At 46.1% G+C, this 14577-nt stretch overlaps 1 protein-coding gene across 4 annotated transcripts in view; it reads right to left on the bottom strand.

Moving 5' to 3' along the window:
- The window catches only part of Nedd4l (NEDD4 like E3 ubiquitin protein ligase), a 344790-nt gene that overhangs the window by 161107 nt on the left and 169106 nt on the right, over window positions 1-14577 (bottom strand). The window contains exon 1 of one of the 4 annotated variants that reach the window (XM_052742325.1): window positions 9292-9417. The exons of the other annotated variants lie outside the window; for them this stretch is intronic. The gene's annotated coding sequence lies outside the window, so the exon portion shown is untranslated. Of the gene's footprint in view, window positions 1-9291; window positions 9418-14577 lie in introns of those variants that run through there. 4 annotated transcript variants of the gene reach the window in all.

Below are 14577 nucleotides of genomic sequence, written 5' to 3'. Positions count from 1 at the left end.
GCATTCAGATTTTTTAAAATCGTCCCTTAAATTACTGTGTTAGGTGGGAGAGGATGTTGAAAGGCTTCTCCAGAACCTAGTGTAGACTCTACATAGCCATTAATAGGTACTGTAGTTTCATTCAGATTCTCTCTCATAAATATATATGCTTGAGCATTGCAAGTTTTCCACGAGACAGATGACCGTGTTTTATGGATACATCTACTTCTCCCTGCCCATGGAACCCTCAAGAAGAAAGAGCTCAGTCACAGGACAAAATCACAGAAAAACCCAAGAGTGTACAGGAAATAAAACATAGTTCTCTCCCCTAATAGCCGACGTCAAACCTCTACTGTATTTAACAACTAGAATGTGGGTTCCTTCTTTTACTTTGCTCCGTGCTTTAGACTTTCTAACAGACAGTAAGCGGAGCATCTAGCTTAGTCCATTTGCCAAAAAGCCTTGTTCTCCAATGGTGTCAGGTTAACATTCTCCAAGCTTTCTGCGCACTCAGCCAAGTTCATTGGTTTAGGTGTATTTTGGGCCTTCTCTCCTCACCTCTACAGACATGACCAGACAGTGAAAAGGAAAAGCCCCAGGGAAACACCACTGTTTGAAGCCTCAATCAGGGAGACAACAAAATGACAGTTCGTTCCAGAAACTGGGATTAGACGATTGGTTGTCATTTTAAAAGTTGAAGAGGGGCTCATGTGAAGAGCACCGGCCCCCAGGCTACGTTCTCAGTGCCGCTTTCTATGCTGTTTTCCATCCCTTTTCAGAAGAAAGATGGAGGAACCTCAGTCCAGATGTAGATGCTCTCACGCACAAAACCAACTCTCAATAAAGGCCAAGAGCTGGGAAAGTAATGAACCTCCAGTTTCTGCTGAGCTGACATGGAATGAGATATTACTAAACATGGACAACACTTCTGTCAAGTTTGTGTTATATGTGGGAGCAGCAAGCATCACTAGAGACATGTCCTTTCTTCCCACAGTGTCATTTGGGAGCAAACAGTATTTTGGAATGCTGCAGGCCATGTGGTCCTGCTTTCTATCAAGTAGGACAGCACCTGACAGCAATACTGAATCATCCATCAATGATCCAAAGGCATGAACTGGGTCTCCTCTGAGTGGGCACACTCCTGATCCTCCACAAGCCACATAATGTAAGAAATGGAGTATGTAAAGGGAAGATTATACACTGTAGTAAAATACCAGTTAATCCCTATTTAGGCTTACATTCCCTATATCCTATAGTCTGTCATTTTGAGGAGATTCTGAAAGTTAAACAGCTCTATGGAGACCATAAAAACCCTCCTCTTTTACATGACCACTAAAGATATTCCGTAGTAGAGGCATGGCATCTACCAGTACTTGAATATGCACAGAAATGACTCAGGAACCTGCTCCAACTGCAGCCTCTGGTCCGGTGTGAGATGGCCGGAAGCCGGCAATTTTACTGGTGTGAGGAGTCTCCAAAGACAATCTGAATACAGCTGTCTTGAGGAAGAGTGCAGGCAGGCCTGTAAGAGTACACAGGCTCTTATCTAGAACTGAGACCATAAATCAGGGTGTGGTGGTGTGTGCCTGTAATCCCTGCACACTGAAGGAGGAGCGTCAGAAGTTCAAGGTCATCTAGCCTGGGCCAGATACCAGACCTCTGTCAATAAAGAAGGGAGGGGGAGAACTCAGACTTAAACCTTCAAGGTCTATGTCCACGTCTCGTAGACTTCATCTCCCACCTCTTTTCACTCTGTAGGTCTCCTTGGCTGGGCTCACTTGACCCCCAAAGCGTATCTCCTCCTCCAAGATCATTAACCATCAAGTGAGAGCCAAGTCTAATCACGCTCCAGCAGAGACTTAGGGCATATAGAAGGACCCTCCTAGCCATCCCACTGATTAAACACCTTAAGGATAAAAGTCTTGCTGATTAGTTTTCGTCAACTTGGCACAAGTTAGAGTCGTTTGGGAAGAGAGAACCTCAATTGAGAAAATGCCCCCACCAGACTGGTCCATGGGCAAGCCTGTGGGATATTTTCTTGATTAATGATTGATATGGAGGGGCCCAGACTACTGTGGGCGGTGCCCCCCACCCCCGGCAGGTGGTCCTGTAAGATAGCAGGTGGAGCAAGTCATGGGGAGCAAGTCAGTAAGCATCCTCCCTCCATGACCTCTGCACCAACTTCTGCACTGCATTCCTGCACTGACTGCCCTTCAGGATGAACTACAAGGTGTAAGAGGAGAAAAATCCTTTTGTTTTTGGCCATGGTGTTCTATCCCAACAGCAGAAAGCCAACTAAGACAAGTCTCAAACCCCAACCTCTTCCACAACTTGTGAATACGGCTGATTATTGACACACATCTCCTAAGCGAAACGTGGGGGGGGGGGGGGCTCATTCCCTTCCCTGGCTTTGTAACCCACAACATAAAATCCAAACCTGTAGCATTCACAATCTGCCCAGCTCCAGAACTGTCTGCTGTCCCATCTGCTCAGCTCTGGCGCTGCCTGCCTTTGAACACCATTGTTCATGTGTTTCACTATAAATTCAGCCAAATGGAACAGCCTTCCTAAGAGTTCTCAGCACATCATGTTTCATTCTCTGCTAGAACTGCCCTACCCTAACTACCTGGCTTGCATATGTCTTGGAAGACAAACTCCATTGTTTCTGAGATGTCCTAGCCCCATGCCCACGTCCATTGGCAGGAACAGATCGGCATAGTAACCGTTTATTCTTCTTCCTTGTTGTGGGAGCTCTCTGCAAACATGGCCCATGTCTTGGTCATCTGTGTATATCATGTTCCAGTGACTACGCAGTGAGTCCATAACAATGAACTCCTTCAGAGGGTATGGACCCTAAGGCACATTAGGCATCATAGGAAACAGGGATAAGGATGTCGGAGAGGGAAATCTCCTAGTTGTATTATGGGCCCTACAGCTTCATATTCTGGATGCAATGTTTCTAAACCAGGAGAATTGAATAGCCAGTCACACGAACACCTTCACTGGAGAGTTTTTGGTTTTCTGATATCTGAAACAAAAAAATCCAATAGCCATGGACCAGAGGCAGAAAGAGAAGGATAATTCACCCTCAGAGAGTAATCAATAAGGGATTAAGGGTAAATAAAACCACAGCAGGACATGTAACTGCAGCATGTTGAACACTGTAAGCCAGATTGGTAATTAGGTAGGAAACCCCACAGCGAGTAAATCACTGGCTATGCCAGGGAATAGCTATGAGGAGCTTCACCAAGTTACTGTGATAGACAAGACAGATTTCTTCCTGTAACAGCGGCGGGGGTCAAAGTGCAACCCTTAGAAAAGCACCTAGGAAAGGCTGGCAATTACCTTTGACCTCTAAGTACTGAGAGCCACCCAGGCAATTGCAGTACACTTATGCCTGAAGGTGGAGCAAGGTGACCCACAGACAGCTCACCTTTAGGGCAGTATTGACGACTCAGAAGAAACCACAGGCCCTAGCAAGCTCATCTCAGGATCAAATCCTTGTGGCTACTCACAGGAAGGCCACACACAGACTCCCTTTTCCCAGACCCTCTGGGAACCCAGCTCTCTCCTCCCTTCCCTTTGTTCCTTATGCACTGGGTACCTACGAGTGTCAGTTGTCTGGAACCCCGGGGAAGAAGACAGAGGAAACGCCCTACACCTTGTGGAGTTCACAAACTAGCAGGAAGGGACAATTAGAGACAGCAGACAATGCGGAATAAACTGTGTACACGGGGTTCCAAGACGGATCAACAGAAGCAGCATTCCCAGGGAACGGAGCAGAGAAGAGAAGACTCCCATGTGAAGGGGGTGCTGGCCACAGGGTAACTTTCTGGGACTGCCCAGTGTGCATGAAGAGTCCTAACAGTTACCTATTGGATGAAGACAGGCCTTTCCTCCCCCTAAACCTCTCCAGCTCAAGGGCTTCAATCCCCCCTCTCAGCTTCTCTTTCCTAGATAAACCTGTCCTTTTGGCCGAATGGTCTGTTGGTCCTATGCTCTTGGCTCCTAGTGCCCCCCCTCTCCTGCCCCTCTCTCTTCTCATTCCCCCGCCTACTCCTGTTATGGCCCTGTTCAGTCTGGATCTTTCCACATGCCTCTGGCTGAACTCTCCCTCTTATCTACAATAAAACCCTTCTCCTCAGCCACACCTAGGAGCAATTATGTCTTCGTTCTTCATCCACTCTGACCATCAAGGAACCAGACATAACTTTAGTCCTTTACGTCTGTGACCTACTGCTCCCTTTGACAGGGCAGAAAAACTGACTCCATCCTGAGACTTTCCCACGGATGCAGTGAGAGGTTCTAGTGTCCCATCTCAAACAGAGGATTCTTGAGTATCCCTAGTGACAGGGAATTTGCTTTCGCAGTATCTTTCCATTCTGCTCTAAGATCAACAGCATTCACAGCCCCCCACCCCCACCCCCACCCCCACCCCCACCCCCACCCCCGGCACAATATTTTGCAGCTTCCTTAGGAGTGAAACTGTAGCAGGAATCTTAAGAGAGTCTTATTAATAAAATCAAACCTGAGCCAGGTATTGGGGTGAACGCTGGAAGATCAGAGAGACAGAACAGGCCACAGCCACCTCGCCTCACCAGTTCCTCAGCTGATCCTGTTTCCTCAGACTGGATGCCTCTGTGTCCTCATCCAAATGGATCTCAGCTGAACTGCTACTCATAGCCTGAAAGCTTAACCAGCCAAAAGCGTCTAGTTTCTGGTCTCCACGCCTTATATATCTTTCTGTTTTTGTCGCCACTCCCTGGGATTAAAGGCTCACTTCTTAGGATTAAAGGCATGTGTCACCATGCCTGGCTGTTTCCAATGTGGCCTTGAACTCACAGAGATCCAGAGGGATTTCTGCCTCTGGAATGCTAGGATTAAAGGCATGTGCTACCACTGCCTATCCTCTATGTTTAATATTGTGGCTGTCCTGTTCTCTGACCCCAGATAAGTTTATTAGCGTGCACAATATTTTGGGGAACACAATACCACCACCACATGATGCTTTCAGAAATTTGTTAAAGCGGGCTTCTTACCATGAACCTAGTGTCAGCTACAACTTCCATTCTAATCACAACCAATCAGACTGGACACCAGGAGGCGCAGAAGAAACCGCAGACACTTAGAAGAGTACACCTACTCAAGTAACTGCCATGTCCTTCCTCGACTATACTTCTTCATGGCTCCTAACCCCATCCTAAGTATATGATCTGTGGACTCGATTATTATCGTTAATCAGGCCCAGCAGGCTGAAGGTTCCCTGCAGGCAGAGAGGCAAGTCCTTGGCCCAGGCCCTCCTCCCTAATGAGCTCCCGGCCTCTCCAGCACCTGTGGAGGGAGTGGCCCCCAGAGGACTCAGTACATAATGGTCAGATAAATGAGTGTGCTTCACCTCAGAGCCAGGAGGCCACTGAGACTCTTAACTCGTGCATTCTCAGTTAGGATCTTAGGGAATGCTTTCTATTTTATTCCCTGATCATCACATGTCTTCCCTCCCCTAACACAAATAAGCAAAGCTAAATATAGATGTGTATACACACAACACAATAGCAACTTAATTGTCACTCAGGGAGGACCCAAGATTAGGCAACCATAGGAAGCTATGGAGAAGGCAGGAGGGAGCCCTAAGGCGGGGGCCGCGGGCTGCACCCCGTCTCATCCTCTCTTCTCTGCTCAATCTCACTGTGGGACTTTTGAGCTTTCTTTCCGTAACTGGGTATCGCTGTACGGAGCTCTGTCATCAAATCTCCCAGCCCCATGTAACACTCAGAATCAAGTTTTCATGGCGCTATTCCTAAGGAGGAATGAATGCATCATCTCTGGGGACTCTCATTTCCAAACAAGAGGTGACAGGGCCTTGACGTGAATCTTCTCCTTCTCCACTTCCGCCCTTTTCTGGGCGTGTCTCCGACACTCATCCCCACCAGCTTTTGTTATCTTCTTAGCAGCCAAGTTCTTTTCTTTTGTAGAAGCAGAGCTCTCCAGGATCAGAAGGACTCCACTTGGGCTGCAGGGTTTCCCACCAATGAAGAATCAAGAAGCATACTAATTAATTGTAACCAGCGACCACAATTAGGCAGACTAGTTTACCATCCTGATTAGGCTTACGAATCAAGTCTTTGAGAAATATCTTCACTTTGCCCAATGCTACAGCACTGCTAATACATACACTCTGAAATAAACAAACCAAGTAAAAATCAGAGTAAATTAAAAAAAAAAAAGTCCAACAAAAGCTGACAAGTAAGTGTAAGAAATAGGTTCCTCAGAAGCTAAAGAGACAGCTACCATTCATTCTGAAGTGCTGGAAGAATGAGAAGAGAATTTATTTCTAAGCAGTGAGCAAGGCAAGTGCTTAAATCGTGTATTCAATGACTTAGTTACTTAAACACAATACGAGAGAGAATAAGCCTATTTCAGATAAATCATTTACTCATTGACCTCAGATCTTATTCTACGGAAAACCTCAGCAGCAACAACAAAAAGAATACAGAATAGACTAATACTCTGGAAGCCTGTCACGTCGGATTTCTTACCCAGCCAGACATCCCTGAGTCTGAAGCTTGTTTCCTGCTAACTGAGCTGAGCATTTCAAACCCCTACATTGGCACAGACCCCAAAGATCACATCCCTGGGATTCGGAAAGGCCTCTGCCCAGGAATTCATAGTCACGTGCCTTCCAATTCTGTGACAAGGTTTCTAGTCACTGACCAGGGTCAGAAGAGGCTGTTTATAATTGCATGTGATTCTCTGCCTGCAGCGGGGCCGTGTGAGTAAGAGCCGGTGAGTCAGACGGCTTACATCATAGGAAGCAGCAGGCTGTTTTAGGTAGCTCTATGGAAGCCACCGATTATACTTGAATCTGTCAAGTCTGCATTTTCACTTGGTCTGAAATCCCACTGACTGCCTGAGGGGTGGTGCCATGTCATGGGCTTTTCCAGAAACGCCCACGTGTTCTTCCATTTTCTAGAAGAAAAATCAATCCTTTGTTTTCCAGGGGCATGTCAATTAGCACGTGGACTCTAAGCCTTCTTCTAATAGCCACAGTGAACAAAGCGGCTGGCCTAGGTCTCAGCCGTGAGAAAGCAGTTTGTGATTACCTGATTATATCCCATGGTTAGCTGGGTGGATTCATTTCTGGTGACCTCTTCAGGGAGGAGTGGTGACTGGATCCCAGAATCCCAGGATTTCCAAAAAAAAAAAAAAAAGGTGGGAAACAGGGTCTCCTTAAATTTCAGGACTGCTGATGGGAGTCATTTGTACCTAGGTGGTAGTTCTCAACATGTAGGTCGCAAGCCCTTTGGGGTCCAATAGCAGATACTTAAAATTATGAATCATAAGAGTAGCAAAATTACAATTATGAAGTAACAAAAAAATTAATTTTATGATTGGGGGTCACCACCACATGAGAAGCTGAATTAAAGGGTCATAGCATTAGGAAGGTTGAGAACCACTGGCCTGAAGGATGGATGGCTCCTGGGGCCTGCCTAGCCACTGCCCATCTGTGCCCCCTCAGAAGCGGATCAGGCCAGGTACAAGGGAAGCTCAAATATTTACTGAGGTGAGAGCACGCCGAGTAGCCCTCTGCAGAATTCTGCGCCACCGGGGACACAGTACAAATAGATTCTGAAAACAGCTAAGAACACATGCTGAGCTGGGTGACTCCAAGGTGAACGACCTCAGGTACCTGGGATCCTCAGTGACCTACCTGTACGTAAGCCCTCTGCAGAATTACAACAATTACATTACCAGTAAGTAGCCAACTCCATTTCTCCCTGGCTCAGAAAAGGCTCTGTAAATAGCTATGATTGAAAACTGCTTGGAAAAAGTCCTAGCAGGTTTAGACTAATGAAAAATAAAGCAAAACAAAACACCTGGAGTACAATGTAGAAAATCAACACAGTCCTCCATCCCCAACCACCACATCGTAACCAAGAAAGCTACCTTCCACAAGGCAGGAATCCCAGCATCTCAGGCCAGCACACAGCTCCTCTGGACTATGGAGGTACTCACACTCTTCAGAGGCAGAAGTTCATGGAACCCCTGCCACATTCAGTTGCAATACTTGATTCCACAAAGGCTTTTTGAGTAGAAAAGCCAATTTTTGTGAAAAAGCCTAAGAAAGCCAAGGCACCAGCTCTTGCTTCCTTTTTCTTGTCTAATTAAATAACAAGCCTTGCTCTTCCTCATTTCCTGATATCATCATTACTGTCTTCAGCTTCGCATGGGGAAAGAAGCTCACCTTGTCTTTTAAATCCCCTCTTCATTTATATAGTTCAGTTATTTGCTGCCCCCTTGCCAGAATCTAATCTAATTCAAATGCATGTCACCAATGTACTTTCCAATGGGAAATAAAGGGATGATGATCAACTCAGATCTGACGGTAGCTTCTAACACGTCACGTTTTTGAGCCATTTTTCATCCCTATTCGAATACCCATGGAAAGTAACCAGGCTCATTAATAGAAGGCGTGGTACACACTCATTTATTCCAGGCTTACGGACACACTACTAAACTAACAGTTTATGAATCACCAGACGAGCCGGTAAAGAAACAAATATCACATGTCAATCACACTGAGTATCTGCACGCATGAGTAACATACATGAGAAACGACAGCAAGACACGAAAGACGTTTCAGTTGAACATGTTGTGGGCTTTCATTCTGATTCTCTCAAAAACAAAACATTGGGAAGTTCAGTTCACATAAGTTACATAAGCCAAGTCCTGATGGGAAGTAAGGACCGCCATGTAACGATTGGAATATAAACCACGAGTCTTCTCTAAGTAAACCACGGCATGACCTAAGATGGTATTTCACTGGAAGCCAAGGACACCTGGGATCTCCCTCCTCTGCAATGAAACATCACAGAAATAGGGACTCAACACATAACAGGAAGCTTTTTGAGTGTTCTGCCCAAAGCAATGATTTCTATCAGAAGACAATGGTCACAGAATTTAAGGGGTGGCCACTTTCATTAGATTTAAAAGATATCCAAAGCGGCCTTCCTGTGTTCCTTTGGGCGATGAACACTATACATTTTTCTAAACCGTCAAGATAGAGAAGAAAGCAAAAACCGATCAGGGTTCAGGTCACAGCCCCTTTCAGGCTTGTCTACCAACCGTTTACATATAAGGAAGGAACAGGCCGGCCCTCGCTAACCCTCAGAAGCATTTATTACAATGGAAACTCTTGGTATGTGGTAGAGTAACGCCGCTGATATGAAAACAGTATTATGACAAAATCAAATTCGGTGCCAGTGGATGCCACACACCCACATAACGAACTTACAGTGGTGTCTTTGTTCTTACCTGTAATTGTCTTCAGGAATCAAGACGAACAAGGCATTATGTGAAGGCTGGAAAGTGCTGGGCTGGACTGGTGTTGCTAGAAGTCTACCTGGGCAACCCTGAGGCTCCTTGCCTGGTCTTCTGCCTTCCTGGCTTCAAAGTAGTGTCTACACACAACCTCTGTGGACACTCCGGGAACACCAGCAAGTTTTAACACATCTGAGAAAGCCTGCCAGGCGCTTGCTGCCTGTGCTGATGATGATTCACTTCAATGACAGCTAGACCAGAATGCTTCTTGGTGGGAACAGCAGTTAAGACAGGCTCCGCCCCATCCCTAGCTGAGCATAGAGTAACCCCACCCAGTCCTGCAATTAGCTGAAATCCTCTCACCCAATGCCCTACAGTAAAGTTACCTGCAGTCATTCTTAGAGTGTCTTTGGTCCAAATGACAGTCCTCTAAGGATCGATGAACCCAGAATGGGATGTGAGCAGAGGTCATGTGGTCTTGTGACCAACTGTCTGTTTCTCTGGGCTGTCTGGCTTGCTTAGAGCTTTGGTTCTCTGGACAGGCAGGGGGATCAGCCTTCCACTCTTCACTCACTCTATTCAAGGCTCACTCAGCTTTTGTCCTGTTCTCTTTGCTGGGCCCCACACCAAGCAGGTTGGAAAGCCCAACTTCCTGGCTCGCTCTCAGAGAGCTTCACGTAGCTACAGAAATAGCCATCCTATGACCACCACTCTGAAAAGAAACAGCAGGTGAGACTGGGTCTTGCAGGAAAGATGAGCCCTTCCTACAAACCCACCATCCCAGTTCTCAGCCCCCACCCCTACCCCAGGTCCCCAGAGGCAAAGGAAGCTGAGGCGCTCTGCCTCGTTCTCTATGTACAATGTCTCACTCGGTATGTGGGCAACCTGACCACCTGTCCCTGGCTGGCCGTCTCTTGTGATAAAACAATGACCAAAAGAAACTTGTGGTTGAAAGGGTTTATTTTCCTTACACTTCCTGATTGTTGTCCACCACTGAGGGAAGCCAGCCAGGAACTCCCGGAAGGAGCCTGGGAGACAGATGGGAGCTGAAGAGGAAGCCATGGAAGGATCGCAAATCCCTGCAAGCAAGCACACCTAAACAAGATGTGTAAGGTCTATCTGTGTGTGTGGTGTGTGTGTGTGTGTGTGTGTGTGTGTGTGTGTGTGTGTAACACTCTGCCTCTTCACATAAACAACCCAGTTCCATCCTTCAGAACCCACATTTAAAAAAAAAAAGTCTGGGCATGTGGCATGTATGTGTAATCCCTTCACGAGGAAGGTGGAAACAGATTACTGGGGCTCACTGGCTAGCCAGACTAGCCCACTTAGAGACTTCCAGGTCAGTGAGAGACCCTGTCTCAAAAAACAAGGTAGACAGCATGGGAGGAACAACACTGGGGGTTGTTCTCTGACCCCCACACAAATGTGGACACATCTGAGCATCTGTGCCTACACACACAAATCATAGAAAACACCTATACTTCCAATTAAATGCTACCTGTGGTGGGTTGAACTCCCATCCTCGAAAATCATATGCCACGGTTTTCATTAAACCCAGTGCCTCAGAATATGACTACCCACAGATAGGGCCTTGAAAGAGGCAAGAAAGTTAAAATAAGGTCAGTAGGGTGGGTCCTAACCCAATGTGACTGTGGCCTTATAAAAGGTAAATCAGGACACAAACAGGCAGAGGGAAGACCGGAAGGAGATGGCCACTGACAGCCAAGGAGAGAAAGAAAGAACCAAGCCTGATTTCAAACACCTTGACTTTAAGACCTCGAGGCCTGCAGAACTGTGAGGGAAAAAAATACGTGTGATGCCGAAGCCACACAAGCTGTGGCACTCAGTCATGGCAAACCTAGCCAATGAGTATGCTAGGTAAGGAATGACTTATGCCAAGTATTAATAGAAAAATGCCATCCATGTGGACTTCTGATTCACAGGCGTCCACTTCACTCCACGCTCCCTCCCTTCTTGCCCGGCAAGAGATCTATCTGTTTGGAAAGCTGAGTGGAAGAGCTTCATTCTAGAGAGGGGCAAGACCTTTCCCCATCAAAGGCTCCCCTCCACTTCAAACGTATCAAACAAGGATTCCCAGGTCAACTGAGTCCTTCTCTGGAGCCCACTGAAACCAGCTTGTGCCACTGACCAGTCATTTAACAATCACAGCACTAAATTAAGCCATGCATATATATATATGATTTAGTTTTTAATTAGCAGTGGCCAGAAGTCTACATTCAATTCTCTTTGACTATAAGAAGGTATTAGGGCCCATCTACAATAGTGGCATACCCAAGAGTGGAATCAATCCAAGAACCATATTCCTACTAACTAGAATAACCTAGAACCGTCCTAGCAGCCTGACCTCCCGTGTTTTGTTTCCCCAAATTTATAGTGCCCCTACTCAAGACGACAGCGAGAGGTGACAGGGACAAGACCTCAGATAACCAAGGGGACACAGCCAGGCCAGAGAGTCTGTCTAAAACAGTTTAAGCTTAGCCTTTTACTGTGGATACTGAGATGCGATCACTCTTGGTTTGCTTTGGGGGTGAGGGGCATCATGTGCCCTGTAGGATGTGTTTCAGCATCCTTGCCACCGTCCACTGGGTAGCAGATCTTCATAGGCGTGAGAACCAAGAACCCCTACAGATACTGCTCAATGTCTCTGGGAGGCCACTGCTTTAAAGGACAGGACCCAGTGCAGAGCACAGCGGTGGTGGCCTTGGATGTCACTCTGAGGCGCCACGGGAGAAGGAATAATCGCATTGCCTTGAATAGGGGAGAATCAGAGGAACGAAATGGTGGCTTTAGCATTTCCCGCATGGACGCTCCGGAGGCACATGCCAGGCTGAGAAAAGCAAAGGCTCCTGATTTGATAAACAGGAAGAAGCTGATGTCTTCAGACTGATGATCCTCAGTTTCACAATATGGGCAACATACCATCAGCACCTGGAGCAAAGAAACTGTCCTTCTTGGCATGGCCCGGAGCCGTCACTGATCAAGGAGAGGCCACAGGAAGGACACCTGAGGATGACCAGGGAAGGGCCTGCCAGAAGCCTTCATTCTTGCTTAACTCTTAAGAGACATTTCTTTTCCAAATGACATTTCAAACTATTATCTAAAAACCACACTGAGGCTGCCTGGTGGTATAACAGTAAAACAGAGAGAGCTATTCCCAGCCATTCTGGAGGTTGAAGCGGTAGGATCATAAATTAAAGGCATGACAGAGATACAGAGGGAACTCAAAACTAGCCTAGGAAACTTACTGAGATTCTATTTCAAATATAAAAAGTAGAGGAGGAGGAGGAGGAGGAGGAGGAGGAGGAGGAGGAGGAGGAGGAGGAGGAAGAGGACTTGCCCAGCATGCACTTGGCCCTGGATTCAATCCTAGGAATGCCCATACAATATTTATGATGTTTCCACAATTCTCTATTATTTGCAATTAAATGCGCAGCTTTGGATGACTCCTGGGCACTTCTGATGTTATTACCAAACAACGGATCAACACTGTTTATTATTCTTAGACAACTGGGTAATTTATAAGCTAGGTCTTATAAACGTTATTAATCAAATCATCTTTTTTTTGTTTGTTTGTTTGTTTTTCGAGACAGGGTTTCTCTGTGTAGCTTTGCGTCTTTCCTGAACTCACTTGGTAGCCCAGGCTGGCCTCAAACTCACAGAGATCCGCCTGGCTCTACCTCTCGAGTGCTGGGATTAAAGGCGTGCGCCACCACCGCCTGGCTTCAAATCATCTTTTAAATGTGGGTCCTGAAGGATGGAACCGAGGGCCTCCTGCTTGTAGGGCAGACATTAGGCATTTCATGAAATGACCCCAGCCCAGTGCCTTCTATCTACGTGAAGAGGCAAACCTGTTTTACACACACACACACCCCTTACACATCTAGGTCTTATAAATGGGTGACATTAGATCAATATGTTCCAATGAAATTTAAGATGTAAATTTATGACTGATCATTTTGTGTGTGTGTGTGTGTGTGTGTGTGTGTGTGTGTGTATGCACATGTGTGCACACCAGGTACATGCAGGTGTCCATGGGGGTCAGAAGAGGAGACTGGATATCCTAGAACTGGAGGCTCAGTCAATACTAAGCCTCTGATGTGAGTGTTGGGAACTGAACCCAGGTCCTCTGCAAGAGCATCAAGTGCTCTTAAATACTGAGCCATCTGTCTCTTGAGCCATGGAAAAGGATACTTCAAGATAATTAAAGTTTGGGTAACACAGCCAAAAGGAATATGAAAAGTTAAGAGCAACTTCAGTCAAAACAAGATCTTAAGAACATGAGATTTGTGTTTCTTAGTGTTCTAAAGATAGTTCAGGTTTTGTGTTTTTATTTGTTTTTAATCTTAAAAGGATCTGCCAACTAGTGAAATCTTCAGGGATTTTTCCCTAAAGATCCTCCGTGATTTATCTATAACATGCAGGCTCTGAAAATTATTAAAAATATATAAGCTATCGTGGAATGTTTACCATAAAATACTGTTCATGTCAAATTCACAAACTTGTCCCATCATCTCTAATTATAAACATAGCCAAAGGGCTTTGCAGAAAGACAAGGTGGTGAGCAATTTTATCTCCCAGGCTGCTCGGATTTATAGGTAGACGGCTTGTATTTTATCCTTCCATCTCATCTGCTATGATTAATAAAATGTATTTAAAAATGGCGATGTGACTGTGTACTGCCACTTCTTAAGGGGTGAGTAACCAAATACAGAGAACCCAGATGCTCGATGGAACAGCCCAGGTTTCTGTGTCTTGCTCAAAATCAGCTACAGTAGAAGAGAAACTGGGACACTTGGTGGGGGAGGAAGGAAACCGAGCAAAACAAGGTTGACGCGGTGCAGGCAAAACTCTTTATGTAACACGGGCAGAGCTTGATGACTCCTATCACCAGTCTTGAACTTCTTCACAAGGTCTTCCAGCAGACTCTCCTGCCTTGGTTTAGCTTTTGGTTCCAATGCCTCAAAAAAGGATGTATGTGTGGTTAAGGTCCTTCACACGTTAACAGGATCACATCCTCATGCATTTACCAAAGTACTGAAAAAAGGACATGGTTTTACCAAGAGGAGGAAAGGGCCCCTGAATTTTTAAATATCATTCAGTACACAAGGCTGCACACACCTCTGCCCAAAGCACATGGATCCCACATCTGTATACCCCTAGCTCCCCCAACCTCTGTGGTTTGGCAGGTTATAGACAGTCCCTAGTTTGTGGAATGACTGAATTCCTAATCTTGAGTTTTCAGGGCAGTTATCTAGACAG

The sequence above is a fragment of the Peromyscus californicus genome, unplaced genomic scaffold, assembly GCF_007827085.1.
Source record: "Peromyscus californicus insignis strain IS unplaced genomic scaffold, ASM782708v3 Scaffold_17__1_contigs__length_78620276, whole genome shotgun sequence".
In the NCBI taxonomy this organism is placed as follows: domain Eukaryota; kingdom Metazoa; phylum Chordata; class Mammalia; order Rodentia; family Cricetidae; genus Peromyscus; species Peromyscus californicus.
Note: the sequence above shows the minus strand (reverse complement) of the source record. Positions and strands in the feature narration are given on the sequence as shown.